The following is a 14,585-nucleotide window of genomic DNA, read 5'->3' as shown; positions in this document are numbered from 1 at the left end:
GGAATGATACAAAAATTAAATATGGAAATAAACTCATTTGAGATTCACTATATCTAGATGGTGAGATGAGTTTATTCTATTTGACTTATTTAATTGTTAAATGGGATGGGTTGAACATTTTAAACTCGTTTCAAATCGGATTCAAAAACTTGAATGAAATAAATAAATAATATTAATATTCCGATATTTATTATTATTATATGAATGTTTTGATGGGCCTTTTAATTGATTAGTGACATTCAAATATTCTTTTATTTGTTTATTTATTCTATAGGTTAATTAGTGGGGTCGATCAAAATTTTTAGTCAATTTTAAAGAGTTTCAGTCTAATTTGTTATGTTTTCTCTCATTTATTTCACATGGAATTTTATAGTGTACCATGAACGAAGGAATTTACTTGCAAAACGTAATTCATTTATGGCAAACGAGTTAATACCTACAATGGCGATATTACATATTTCTTCACTAATTAATTTCGACTGTTTGTTGATAACAATCCTCACATATAATAATAATAGTATAATAATTAAAAATATGAGTGAAACACAGTAAATGATGACTTAACTGAAAAATTCCTCAGCAACAAATTCCAATAATATATAAATTGAAATAATATTTTTTTAATCATTATTCTTTTGACAAAAAGTGTTTTTAAGAATATTTCATTTTTATTTAATAATCTCTTATCTGTTTAAATATACCCATTGCATTTTGTTCCTAAATTAAATTTCAATTTTAAAAATAAATTATCAATAGTTAAAGTTGATTTATAATAAAACTTATCATTAATCTAAAATGCCAAGCAGAAAAGACTTTTCCAATGGAAGACCTCGCCATCATCTTGATTAGCACGTGGGAGAGAACCGGGACTTTCTTTGTAGATAATACACTTAGCCAGCATGAACCCAATCACCGCATTTTTTTTTCTTTCTGCACCCCCTAAACTTTAGAATTCTCCCCTTATTCCTAAAGTCAAAATAAAAACCCTAACTTAGTTTTCCATTCCCATTCTCCCCCTTCCCCTTCTCAGCATTGTTCCATTCGAAAAACACGAAATAAAATAATAATAATTAAAAATAAGTGTTTCGAAAAATATTTTTGGATCTATAAAATTCTTTGTGGAACACCCCTCCATATATATATATATATATATATATATATATATATATATATATATATATATATATATATATATATATATATATTTTATATTTTAGAATTGTTGATCCAAAAGGCATATTTGCATTTGGATGCACTTCCCAAAACAGCCATTTCAGAATATTAAAAAAATATCGGAAGGAGTGCTCCAAAAGGTATTTTCCGTATTTTAAAATATCTTCCGGAACAATCATTTCTAATATAAAAGAAAATTTATAACCGATATTTCGAAAGTATACTCATATCCATAAATACTTTTCAAAATACTTACTTTATATCTTCCAAATTGAGTGTTTTAGAACGTATTTTTCAGTCCATAATTTTTTTCCGGAATACTCAATCCAGAGAATATTAAAAAAGATGAGGGGTAGGGATTTTTACTATATTTTGAACGAGGAGTAATTTGAGAATTCCATATTGTTTGGGGTGCAGGAAGAAACACCCTGAACCCACAAACTAACTCCTTTATTGGGTCCAAAACCAATCGGGCCATTAAAAGTTCATATTGTAACATTTTTTTTCTTGGGTCTGCTGCGGGTTGTCCTTTGGGTTTTTCTGTCCTTGAAAATTTCATCCGTTTAAAGAAAAATAATTTACTGGCAAAATGTTCAACATAAATGGACAAACTGGGGTGTTCTCTCACCAAATCAGAATAGTTTGTAAGAATGAAAATTTATTTAGATGTTCCAAAATGAGTCCACCGTCTTCTTATTTTTTTAAGATTCTGTTTCAAGTGAACTTTTTTTGTTACCAAAATATAAATAAAATTCCACTAATGATTATTTTTATAAAAATATGAGTAAAATTTAATTAGTTATTTTCATCAAATATCGAATTAAGATAGTGTCCAGATAAGAATGTTATCTTATTTGTTCCACCTTTGCCGAGGTACTTCAAAACGTGCGTGTGGAAAAGAGTTGTCCAGATAAATTTTTTTTTTTTTAACTGAAATGATAATAAAAGTGTTCGAGTATTTATCAATTATTGGCTCCATAAAAAAGTATTAATGTACAGATTTTTTTTTTTTGATATTTCAATAATAAGAAAAATGTAGCCTGACATTCATCTTCTCTACTTTGATGAAGAGATAGAAAGTAAGAGAGAGAGAGGAAACAAATGAAGATAAATGTAAGGAAAATAGAAAGTTGTTTTAATATGAAAAAGAAGTAAAAATGAAAGAGAAAGAAGTGAAAATTTTGTAAGTATATATAATTAATTTAGAAAAGTAAAAATGTAACTTTCTTTTACAATAACGTCTCTGTATTATGTGTTCCTATGCAAATTTATAAATACCCATGTTTCTCCTATATTTTTGATGCATAATTGATCTTACCCAACATGTAACGATTATGTTGCATCGTATAAGATTAGAATACCATGAAAACTATCCATGTAATTGATTATGGGAGCGGCAATGTTGGTTTGGCCTGATGGGTCGGTCTGTAGACTCGATGGACCGGTTTGTAGATCCATCAAAATAATATAGGGCGAATCGAAATACTGAGTCCGTTGGTCTTTAAAAGTTCAGTCTACATAACACGCAGTCTATGCAGGCTAGTCCACGATTAGCATAAAAAAAAATCTTGAATTTGTATATATTGATTATTTTCTTTCTGGATTTTTGTATGAACATTCCAAATTTTTGTATGAATGAAAAAAACAAGTATTATGTATTTTTGAATGTGCTAAAATTTAAAATTTGAAAAATACCGTGTGTATCAAAGTACGCATATTTTCTAGTCCACATTTTTAACACGAAATGATTGAAGTGCAGAGTAGGTATAAATGGACTAGGGTGGCCCGCATTGTCACTCATAGGAAATATAATTAATTATGTGAAGAAAGTTTATGTAAATATATGTGTTATGTGTTTATTTATGGGAAAGAGAAAATAAAGAAACAAAAAATACTTTTCGTTGTCTTTGTTTATGGGAGTGGATCCACGATAACATTTACACACTTCTCTTGAATTGAATGTATCAAATGAGAAAATCGTCATACAACATGTCCGTTCTCCTTCTTCCTCATCAATAGTGCAACACTGTGAACGGATGAAATTGAGATCCTAGTCTAAATTTTTTGCTTTCTATTATGTTTTCTCCTTCATAAGAGTGATATATTGTAGAATTTTTTTTAGAAGCCTTATATTGATTAAAAATATTATTAAAATGTAGTATATAAGCGTAGGTGATCTTTCTTTTATAAATTAGTTTTGTAATAACAAAATATACCTAAATAACTTGAGAAAAAACTCACCATTTTAAATGACTATAAAGATTATCCATTGTACAAGATTGAATTTAGACAAATAACCTCGTGAGAATATGTTTAGACCAAAATATATAATATTATTATATTATTTTCATTTATTTTTTAGTTTAGCTAGATCTTAACTCAAATTCCAACATATGGAGAAAAATAAATAAAACACCTGTATTATGACATTTTAATCAAATTTATTTAAACCATTGTTGTTTCATATATGAACTACTAACAATGTAGAGGTCAAAATAATTATATATTCAAAATTTATAAACTTAATCATGGTCACTAATACAACATAAGTGCGTAATTTAGTATTAAAATTTTCATTGAAATTATATTTGATATGGACTTCATTTTAAATAAGATATTATAATTTTTTTGACTTACTGAATATTCTCATATTTGATCATGTTTTAATATATTATGGTTCAAAAAATAAATATGAAACTCCTCCTAAGTTATTTTTTTGAATCATATTTATTTTTTTAATCATAAAAAGAGTTCTTCACTAATTAAAGAATTAAATTATGAGTATCATATTTCAAAATAGATGAAAAAGTTGAATTTTGTGTTGTTTTTATCTTTACATGTAACTTCCATTTAATGACTCTAAAAAAATATTCTTCATTTATATATCTATTTAAAATCAAGCTCAAGATTTAAAAAACAAACTATTAGAATTAAAAAAAATATTAAAAAACACATAATAGTTAACTTTTTTTTTCTTATGTTTATAAGAAAATTATTACACAAAAGTTTCATAGATAACAAAAATACAATATTATGAAAATAAAATTTCCTTGGATCGAATCGGACTAAATCGGGTTGATTGTCAAGACAGACCGATCTAGCGAAGGTCAAGACAGTCGAGCCGAGCCAAAAGTTGAGACCGATGCGAGCTAAGTCAAAAGTCGGGACTGGTCGATCCGACTCATATCGAAAGCCAACTTGGGTCGAACCAAGCTATAGGTCAACCCTAGCTGATTTGGTTAGAGGTTTAAATATGCGCACAAAAACCGAAGGTTTTGTTAGAATATGTCAATCAACTCCTAATACTACATGTTACTTAAACACTAATTATTAATGATTACTCTGTTTAAATCTTGAAGACTCTTCATATGGCCTATTTACTAGTTAAGTTTTGAAGACTTTTCGTATGGACTATTTACGAATTCAGTTTTTGAAGACTTTCATATGGCCTATTTACTGATTCAGTTTTGAAGCCTTAAATAACACCTCCATGACTTCAAAAAGAACATAAAAAAATAGAAAAACATTCAGAGAGACACACTTTGTAATATACACTTGAATGCATTTTGGTGAGGATTCTTGTTCCCATTCAAGAGCTTTGTACTCTTCCTTTTATAGTGGAACTTTGTTCATTATCATCCCGTTATTTTTTCTCTTATATTCAAAAGAGGTTTTTCAGGTAAATCCTTATGTGCTCTTTTACTTACTACTCTTTAATTGCAATTGTCACGATCCTCTTGTGCTTCTGCATTGTTCAATACCATAAAAGTTTTATACTAATTTAATTACATAAAAATAAAGTTATTAAAATTCTTATGCAAATCGTGAGTCAAACGTTATGTGGGATAGACCAAAGAAATTAGCCTCCATTTCTTATGTGGGACAATCCGACTCACTTTTTGTGGACCAAATGTAAGATGAGTCGGTCCGCATTATCATTCTATTTCTTTATATATGATTTCAATAATATAAAATTTAATTTCAGATTTATTTAATAATTTGATTAATAGTTTTATATATTATTAATATTATATCATGATAATTTTTAATAAAATAAAATTAAAAATATACATATTTATTTATTTAAATAAATAAATTTTAATAACAAACTTATCTAAAAATTTCAAAATGAAAATTATTTTCGTAAAAGAAATTAGAAACATTATTTTTCGTTTATTAATGAAATTATTAACAAATATCTCAAAATAAAGAATATATAAATAATATATGATTGTGTTAAAATTTAAGAAAAGATTAAAAATTTCAAAAACCATTAGCTATATTATTATGAAACAGTTTAAAATTAAAAAAAAAATATGTTTATATAATAATTGAAAAAATTATCAAAACTATAAACTTTAAAACATATAATTATAAAACATAAAATAAATAAACCGTTTAACACTTTTTAAGAGCAATTTCAAGGGTGTCCATATCAAAAAATGGCCCCCAATTTTTTGATTTATTTTGAGATTGAAGACTTTTCATACAGCTTATCTACTCATTCAATTTTAAAATCTAGGTTAAAATTTTCTTTTGGTCCCTTTATTTTTCATAAAATTTCAGTTTGATCCTCAAATTTTTCGTTGTCTTAATTTGGTCCTCATTTTTTTGAAAATGACTCAATTTGGTCCTTACCGTTAACTTTGACTATGGTGTTAAAGTCAATGTCACGTGTCAATTTCTGATTTTTTTGAAAGTTTTTTAATTTTTTAATTTTCTTTTTATTTTTGACACGTATCACTTCACTGTTGTGTCACGTGTCAAAGTGACTCAAATTGGTCCCTATATTTATTTTTAGTTTTAATTTAGTCCCAATTTTTGTAAAAAAAATGAAGCAATATTGTCCCTCATTAGATTCAGACTTAATTTAATCTTTGTATACAACTTATGATGATATTCTTAATAAAATTGACATTTTTATTAAATATTTGTAGAAATATTTTTAAATAACTTTTTTTTTGTAGTTTTATTATTAAACAAAGTTAAACCCCAAACTTAATTTCAAAAATTAACAATTTTGTCATCATATCTAAAGTCATTAAGTGTATCATATTATACAAACTTAATAAAAAATTAAAAATCAAATAACTTGTCGCACATAAGTTTAGGAACTAAATTTTAAGTTCAAAACAAAATCAAAGTCTAATGTTTTGTGTAGAATTTAAAGTTAATTTAAAATATTTATAGAAATATTTAATAAAAACGTTAATTTTAGTAAAAATATCACCATAAAATTTATAAAAAAGTAAATTTAGTGTCAATTTGAAGAAGGACAATATTGCTTCATTTTTACAAAAATTGGGACTAAATTGAAACTAAAAACAAATATAGGGACCAAATTGAGTCACTTTGACACGTGGCACAATTGTGAAGTGACACGTGCCAAAAAGAAAAAAAAAACTGAAAATTAAAAAAAAATTAAAAAAAAATTAAAAATTAAAAATAAAAAAATAGAAATTGACACGTGGCGTTGACTTTAATATCATCTGGTCAAAGTTAACGACAAGGACCAAATTGAGTCATTTTTGAGAAAATGAGGACCAAATTGAGACAACGAACAAACTTGAAGACCAAAAATTGACAAATAGAGCGACCAAAAATGTAATTTAACCTAAAATAAATAACATCTTTATAACTTAAAAAAATAGACAGAAAAATATTTAGAAAGACACATTTTGTAATATACATCTGAGTGTATTTTGGTGAGGATTCTTATTGAAGAGTTTTATACTCTTCTTTTCATAATAGAACTTTGTTAATTATCGTCCCGTGATTTTTTCTCTTATATTCAAATAAGGTTTTTTACGTAAATTTTTGTGTGTTATTTTTCTTGCTCTTTTACTTCTCTTTAATTTTAATTATCACGATTATGTGCCTCCACATTATTTGATACATAGCAGGTTTAATAATAAAAAAAAATGTTTAAAAAGACGGTCTATGGTCTCATACTCATCCACAAAATTTTTGTAGACTTTTTAATTTTATGAACTTCTTATAAACTTTTATGACTCCAATCCACGTAAATCAAAGTATTATCTGTTAGGCCACATTAACAATTCTAATTCTGCAATCATGCTCTTAATGGAAGTATCATGCATATAAAATTTCTCTGTTATAGCAAACATGATTTTCCAAATAGTTAAAAAAAAAACAAAAAATCACAAATAAAAACAATGTAAAGATTTGCTGTAAATAATGATTTAGCATAACTAATTTTTACAAATAAGATATCATGATGCAAAATTTATAACAAGAACAGTTTTGTCAATAATCTTATCAAGAAGGTAAATGAGAATCTTCGTAGTTATGAAGATAAAAACTTCTGCAACAACAATACCAATAATTAATGACTTTTCAAAAAGAGTTTTTCCTTTCTTGCCTTATGCTTCTGCTGTTCACATATTTTCTCTTCTACACATTTTCACAAGTTGTCTCAATTATTAAGTGAATCACTGACAAATATTGTTCATAAGGAATTGCAAATACAGTAGCAGATACAAATATTGTTCATAAGGAATTGCAAATACAATAGCAAATTTCTCAACAGTATGTTTTCACTATTAAATTAAAGTTACACTCATAACCTTCAAAATTGTATATAAAAACGTGTAAAATATCACATTTTACTTTCAAAAGTACCGTAAACATACTATAAGTTTTGTCTATAAATATATGTTTTCAATTTAATTATTTATTTTCAATTTAATGTATAAGTTTCTTTAAAGAATTATACTTATGCTGAAATGGAACAAAACCCAGTGACATCTACACAAAGAAAATTGTTGACTACAATAATTGATGAAGGATTTTAAATTAAAAAAAATGAACATAAAATGAAAGAATGTGGAAGTTAATTGATGTATCCGTTATTCCATAAAATAGTAAACTAAAGACTAACAATTATTTTTATATAATGATTTATGTTTTTTTTTCCCCAAGGAGATCAAAGAGAATGACTAAAGTTAATATACATAAAAGTCTTTTTAAATACACTAGCAGTACCAACTGTGTATATGTATTGATAATGCTTCAGAAAGTTTTTTTTTTTTTTTTTTTTTTCTATAATGGTTCTGATTGATGTTTTTAGATGCTTTGCATTATGTAAAGAATTATTATGTACTTTTTAGAACACCCTATAAATATTGTAGTATAATTATTTATTAATTAGTTGCAAATGAAAAAAAATAATAAGAATAAAGTCTTTTATTTATTTTAATGATATAATTGTTTTATTATAATTAATTATTAATTCGCTGCGTATAAAAAATTAACAAGAATAAACTTTTTTATTTATTTTAATGAGTTTTCATCATATATTTAAGAATATAATTAATACTGTCTATACATCGAATCTTATTATATTATCTATAATGAAGATTTTTTTTTCATATATTATTTTTTGATTTTATCTTTTAAATAATGTTTTTAATTAAAATAATTACTTTATTAATTTTAATTTTAGAGTAATTTTTTAATTTAATTATATTTTTCATTTTAATTTTTTAAATTCAAATATTTTCTTAATTATAAAATTGCATTTATATTACTAACTATTTTATAATAAAAAATGGGAAATGACAGTTATATATGTTGATTAGAGTTTATGGTGACAAATAATAAAAACAAAAAAACAAAAAACTGTTAAATGTAACAACATTTCCTAATTTAGTTGTTTTCAACAAAACAACTAAATTAATCTAAATTTTGAAAAACAATCAAAATCTTAACATATAAGTAAGGTACTTTTGGGTAACATCTCCAAAATACAAATTAATTCTGTAAATATTTAATAAATAAATAATAGTAAACACAAAAAATGAAACAATAATAATATATTGAGTAATTAAATCTTTTTTAAATGTCATAAAAACTTAACAATTAAAATTTATCAGAAAATAAAGATGAAAATTGGATTGAAATCGTTTCAATTTTAAAAATTTCAATCATAATTTTAATTGTGAAGTATAAATTTATAATAGTTCTAAAATTTACTAATAAAATAAAATTATTTATTTAAATCACACTTTTCCTTTTTAAGAAAATATATTTAATTTATGATATTGTCATTATTTTTTGTAATTTTCAATTTTACATTTATCTTTTCATTTTAATATTATAATAAATATCATACGAGTCTATTGTCTATTTCTTTATAAGGGGAAACATAATAAAAATGAAAGAGATGCATCTGACCTCTGGAAAAAATTAATATATTTGATTAAGAAAAAAATGAAAGATTAGAGAAGTTAATGTTATGGGATTTACTAGTTATTTATTGTCTAATTTAATTCTATTCATCATAAACTTTTTTTTCTCTATTTCTTGAAATTTAAACATATTTTTATCTTATTTATTTATTTTTTATTCAAAATAAAAATTATTTTATCATATTAATTGAAATATCAATATTTTAATCTTAAATTTATGTATTCTTAAAATCAATCAACGTTTTAAAGCATAGTTTAAAAATAATTGAAGGTTAATTTTTGAAAAATGTTTCAAAAAAATTAAAAAGAAAAAATATATTTAAATCTCCATTCATTCATCATAGAATTGGTTTCATGGATATGGCTCATGGCATTCTATTCCTCTCTTGGTCGTGTGTCCGAATATTTTTGTCGTTAACCTAAGAGCTCCATTGTTTTCGGTGAATTCTTTTGTATGGCAACCTTTTTTGTACAAACAATAATAAGATTCCTCTTCAAAGTAAAATGGAAAAAAACACACATGCTTTTTCCCTCCAACTAAATTAACCGAACTCTCTCCTCTGTTCCAACTCAAATTACAATTCACCCCATAACTATGCAATGCCATCCCCACTTCCTGTGAACACTGATTCATCATCACATTGCTCTGTCACACCACCTGCTTCTGCCATAAAGGGAACAAAACAACCTTCCCAAACCCAAAAGTTCTCTCTTTGATCCCCTTCTCTCTCTTCTGTTCTTTTCTGTTCACTCGTCAGAGCAAACACTTGACACTTGTTCACCCTGCACCATGTCCTGTCTAACACACCCTCTCATTTACTGCTTTTTACTACTTTGCCATTTTCCTCTCTTTTTCTTCTTCTGTTGTACTCGTCTCCCCCCATCAGCACCATTATTACTTTTATTATTGTTTCAACAACCCCTTTTCTGCGCTACATTCAAGGGATTTTTCTTTGTCACTTTCCAAGATTTTTCTTGTTTTTCATTTGCTCAGGTTCTTTTCCTTTTCTCTTTTCTTGTACCCGCATTGTCGTTTCGCACGCATTGTTCGTGTCCATTGCCAATATTTATCTTTACATGTGTTGGAATACTGTAATCTGAACTGGAGATTCCCTTCTTCTTTCCCTGTCCTATTTTCTTTCTAATGCTGACTGAATGGAAACAGTACATTTTTGCTGTTGAAATAAGAACTAACCATAATGCCGTAATGAGATTGCTTTAGGTTATAGTCTGATGAAAGGTACTTCCTTTTTTTCTCTGTTTAATTTATGATGATGTTCATTTCCCGCTGTTAATGAGGAACGAGTTAGCTTTTGTCGACATTTAAATCACTATTGAAGTTATTTATTTCATTGAACTTTGCTTGTAGTTTTTACCCTATGATTTTTGTGCTTATTTAGTTCATTTCATCATTGTTTCTTCTTTTTCTGTGCCAACTGCGTTCTTAGATGGCTATTCTTAGTTTTTTTTTTTTTCTCTAGGTTGGTTAGCACTGTTTCATGCGGGTTCTGCTTATGCAAGAGTTAGACAGTGATGGATGGTAGGAGACATTCTGTTGATATTCCTATTTCCAAAACTCTTGTGGCACTGAGGAGAGTAAGGTCATTGAGGGATCCATCAACTAATGGTGTCAGCAAACTCTCTCCTTTGATTCATGATGGAGATTGGGACAATGGTTATAGTGATGGGGTTTCTCTGAGTTGGAGATTTCTGAATGGTTCTCATCCCTGTGATTGCGAGGGTGATGGTTTTTCAAGATCAAACAGTTTAGACTTCAAGGATCAGAGAGAGCAGGAAACTGCTGAGTTAGAATTGAAAATGTTGAACTATAAGATGAACTATTGTGGGATCTCTCGTCACGAAGGGCAACGAGATGATGAACTTGTGCACTCTAATCCTAAAGAGCAAGGTATTTCTGGAGATGAATCGCCAAATGAAAGCAGTTGTAGTAACCATGAAGGTGGAGGATTGGATTTGGTTGCCATCACGCCTCCATGTAATCATTTGAAGGACGGGGAGTTATGCTATTTATCTACTGCATTGAGAGTAGATCACTCAAAGTCAGCTAGAAAATCACTGCGCAAGAATCAAATGAAACCATCTGGAGTGGTGGGTGATGTAGCAAGCCATGTAGGAAGTCAACAGTGTCTTTCTGTTTATGATTCTATCTCAGCTCGTTGTGCCTTGGAACATGTCACTCAAGATGTTGACGCTTTAGATAATCGCCACGGATGTGGATTAAGGAGTTGTTGGTCAAAGTCACCAAGGTTTAGAGAATCAAATCATTATTCTGAAATACAAGGCCTTCCCTTGATATTGCAGCACGCTAATGAAACGGATCTCAGTGGACGTAGAAACATTAGACACACTGGTGGTGAAATTAGTCCAAATATGGAAACTCCTAGAAGTTTATCTGTGAAATTCAGGCCAAAATCTTTTGAAGATTTGGTTGGACAAAATGTGATAGGTAAGTCTCTTTTGGGTGCTATCTGTAGAGGAAGGATAGCATCATTTTATCTCTTCCATGGTCCACGAGGCACGGGCAAGACCTCAGCCTCTAGGATATTTGCTGCTGCGTTGAATTGCCTATCCTCTGTGGAGCAAAAGCCTTGTGGTCTGTGTAGAGAATGCGTTTTGTTCTTCTCTGGAAGAAATAAAAATGTTAACGAAGTGGATTCTTTGAGAATCAATCGTGCAGAGAGAGTTAAATCCCTTGTTAAGCATGCATGCATTCCTCCAGTTTCCTCAAGCTTTAAAGTGTTCATTGTTGATGAGTGCCAGTTATTGCATGGGGAAACATGGGCGTGCCTTTTGAATAGTCTAGAGAATGTTTCTCCTCATGTGGTTTTTGTGATGATCACTCCTGATTTGGATAACCTTCCTCGGAGTGCAGTATCGCGGGCTCAGAGGTATCACTTTGCAAAGATTAAAGATGTTGACATTGTAAGAAGATTAGAAACAATATGTGTCGAAGAAGGTCTTGAATCTGAACAAGTTGCTTTGGACTTCATTGCTGCTAGATCCTGTGGTTCTCTTAGGGATGCAGAAACCATGCTTGATCAACTGAGTTTGCTTGGTAAAAGAATCACAGTATCCTTAGTCCACGAGCTTGTAAGTGTTATAAAACTATGTCTTTGCAATTGTCTTCGTTTTTTCTTTCTGAGCATTATGTCTTACCCGTCTTGTTCTGCAGACTGGGGTCATTTCTGATGATGAATTGCTTGATTTGTTGGACCTAGCTTTATCCTCTGACACTTCAAATACAGTTATAAGAGCCCGGGAACTTGTCAGAACAAGGATAGATCCTTTACAACTTATATCACAGTTGGCAAATCTTATTATGGACATTCTGTCAGGGAAATGTGAACTTCGTGGCTCTGAAACAAAAACAGGTTTTTATAACAGATATACCTGTAAGTGTTTTAAAATACATTATATCTTTTTTGCTTTGAGCATATATGCTGCTTTTATCTTATTTCTGTTTCTCTATCACAGCGGAAGCAGACCTGCAGAAACTAAGTCATGCATTAAGAATACTGTCTGAATCAGAGAAGCAATTGAGAATTTCTAAGAATCAAACAACATGGTTCACTGCAGCTCTTCTACAGTTGAGTTCCGTTGAATATTCATCTGCGGATGCAAATACTACCAAGTTGTGTACACGAGCTGCATCCATTAGAGGTAGGCTTGACTTTTTTTTCTCGAATTGTTATGTTTATTTTTATTCCCATTTTCCTTAGCGAGTCTCTGGGATGGAACAGGCAGAGTTGGAGTGGTTTTTGATCTGGTTGAACCATTCTAAACTTGTCCATAATGGATGCAGATGGTGATATCTGCAGTACATCTCCTAAAGGAGACAGCTTGGAGCATCTTGCTACAACAGATCAATGTGATGATAAGTCATATAGGTTAGGAGTACATGAGGAACATAAAGGAACATTGGATTCTATATGGCATAAAGCTACTGAGATGTGTCAATCTAGCAGACTCAGAACTTTTCTCAGGAAACAGGGGAAGTTGTCTTCAGTTTGTATTAGTCAAGGTACATATTGTGTTTCATTTAGTTTTTTTTTTTTTTTTTTTATCAGAGACTAAACTTGTTTTCATCTAACTTACTGACATATTATGTACTGTAATACTTTTCCACAGATATTGTTAGTTTTTCTTGTGCTTGTTTTTGTCAAGAGAACTGGTTGCAATTTGCAACATATTATTTGAAACTTTACCGTATATAAATGGGTGCAAATCTCACCATACGAGTGGTTTTTTAATGGTTGAATTAGGTTTAAAGTACTTTTCTTAATGTCTCATTCTACAGAATTGAACTACCTTTTAACTATCAATAGCAGTATGGAATGGTTTTACATATTCTTTGACATAGCTTTTTGTGATCATTAATTGTGTCCTTTTGGTTTTAGGGAAGAAAAGTTATACTTTTATACTTATGATGTTTCTTCTCAAAGTGCATACTATGTACGAGGTAATTGAATGAACTCCAATTTTCAGGTCGTGCAGTTGCCGAGTTGGAGTTCCAGCATCGCGACCATGTAAGTAGGGCTGAGAGGTCATGGAAGTTGATTGCAAGTTCTCTGCAGTTCATATTGGGCTGTAACCTTGAGCTCAGAATCAATTATGTTCCTTCATGTGCCTCAGATTCTATTTATGCTAAATTGAAGAGGTCATCCTTCAATTTCTTCGGTTGTTCCCGCAGAATTCGTTGGAAATCTTTATCATCTAATGAACAAGGAAGTGAATCAGACTATGCTGAATACACCTCTCAAAAGCCCATGATGAATGTTCAAACGCTAACTTGTTCCTCTGATTATGATCCCCGGGTGCCACGAGCTGAGTCCGGCCATGGAATTGGAATGCGGGTTATAACAACTTTGAGAAATAGCGAAGGAAATTTGCTAAGCTCAGGGAAAATGTTTATGAATAGGCCAGATCAAGAGACTCCAAGAATTTCTTGTTCGAGAGTTGATTCTTGCACGGAAGAGGGGTGCAATTATGAACACTTAGCTTCATCAACACTTGATTTAGATAATGAGTCAGAGTGTTTTCCTGGAACCCGCTGGCTTCATAAAAAGTTTGGTTCTTCTTACGCACCACAACAGAAGGATTTTGTTTTATCCATGCCCAAGTTCAATTGTTCTGAGATTTGTAGATATGATCTGGAACCCAGTGTCTTTTCTCACAGTTCTA

General features: G+C 29.2%; 1 pseudogene; it reads left to right on the top strand.

Moving 5' to 3' along the window:
* The first annotated feature begins 10,093 nt into the window (after positions 1 to 10,093).
* On the top strand, positions 10,094 to 14,585 carry LOC114177472 (annotated as a pseudogene).

Source organism: Vigna unguiculata, chromosome 3 (assembly GCF_004118075.2).
Source record: "Vigna unguiculata cultivar IT97K-499-35 chromosome 3, ASM411807v1, whole genome shotgun sequence".
Taxonomy (NCBI): Eukaryota; Viridiplantae; Streptophyta; class Magnoliopsida; order Fabales; family Fabaceae; genus Vigna; species Vigna unguiculata.
This window is presented reverse-complemented; position numbering and strand designations above follow the sequence as displayed.